This window comes from Zalophus californianus, chromosome 5 (genome assembly GCF_009762305.2).
Source record: "Zalophus californianus isolate mZalCal1 chromosome 5, mZalCal1.pri.v2, whole genome shotgun sequence".
NCBI classification, from domain to species: Eukaryota; Metazoa; Chordata; class Mammalia; order Carnivora; family Otariidae; genus Zalophus; species Zalophus californianus.
Window position 1 is genome coordinate 3,875,154 of NC_045599.1, and position 1,429 is coordinate 3,876,582.

Sequence of the window (1,429 nt, forward strand, 5' to 3'; positions counted from 1 at the left end):
CTCATGATGGAACAATGGGTCAGATTATCTCCAGCACGTCCAGGTCATCAAAGGCCTCAGCATGCCTCATTCATTGTTCAACAGCAAGTCACAAAGGACTCCATGCATCCCACACTGCCGAAGATGGATGACATCCCCCGTTCTGTGTTTCCTGACACTGGTTGTGAGGGGGTTCACACAGCACAGGATTATTAAGCAGTATTCAGTCCCACCAGACAGTGCTAGAAGAGTTCCCTGATACACAAAGCACCTTGTCATGTATATGTGAGGAGGAGAGTAAAAGGGTGCTGGAAGGGATTTAATTCAGAGGTTCCGGAGGGAATAGGATGGGCTGGTCTTTCCAATTTTCTTGTGAATTTCCAATGAAAGGGCTTTAGAGCCAGGTTAATAAATTACTTTCTCAACCCCCACTTACCAATAGTCTCAACTGTCACCCATCCAGCGAAACCATTGCAGGGAAAATATATTTACCTAAATCCTAAATCTCTTGTGAACGTTGTAGATGCCTACATAAAAGTATGGAAATATGTCATATATATTTGTCTTCAAATCTTCTGGGGTTAACCCTTTCTTTTATAATTTGTATAATTGTCAAGTTCCTATGTCATGTACTTATGCCACACACTGATCTAGGTGCTGAGGATACAACAGTACACAAGACAAAGTACCTGCCCTCATAGAGCTTAGATTCCAGTGGGGGAGAGAGAAAGAGAATAGAATGAAATATTTCAACTTTTTAAAAAGATTTGTTTATTTATTTTAAAGAGAGAGAGGTGCAGGGGGAGGGGCAGAGGGAGAGGGAGAGAGAATCTTCAAGTAGACTCCCTGCTGACAGTGGAGCCTGATGCAGGGCTTGATCGCACGACCCTGAAATCATGACCTGAGCCAAAACCAAGAGTTGAACACTTGACCGACTGAGCCACCCTGGTGCCCCAAAACACTCCAACTTTTTATATATGCTATGAAGGAAACAAACTGGGGACTAAAAGCATAACTGAGGAGGGTCATCTTTAAGTAGAGTAATAAGAGAAGGACTCTCGGCAGATAAGGATAAGCGGGGCTAAAGGGAAAGAAGAAGGTGGTCGTGGGAACCGTGGAACAGAGACCCACAGGAAGTCTCTTTTAACCCCATTAAGGCAACGTGTGTGATGGTACTCTTTGACATTTTGTGATAGGAAGAAAAGATTACAATGTAGATGTTCATCACTAGGGAAGTGGGTAAATAAAATGGATGCACCGTTGATCCTTGAGGGGTGCAGGGGTTAGGGGTGCTAACCCCCCTGCACATTTGAAAATCTGAAAATCTATATATACATATAGAAAAGGGGATGATAGCAATCACCACAAAAATTAGAAAAATTGAGTTTGAATATCTCAAAGCTGCATTCGTGCATCTGCCACCCACAAGCCTGAACTAATAACAAATTGT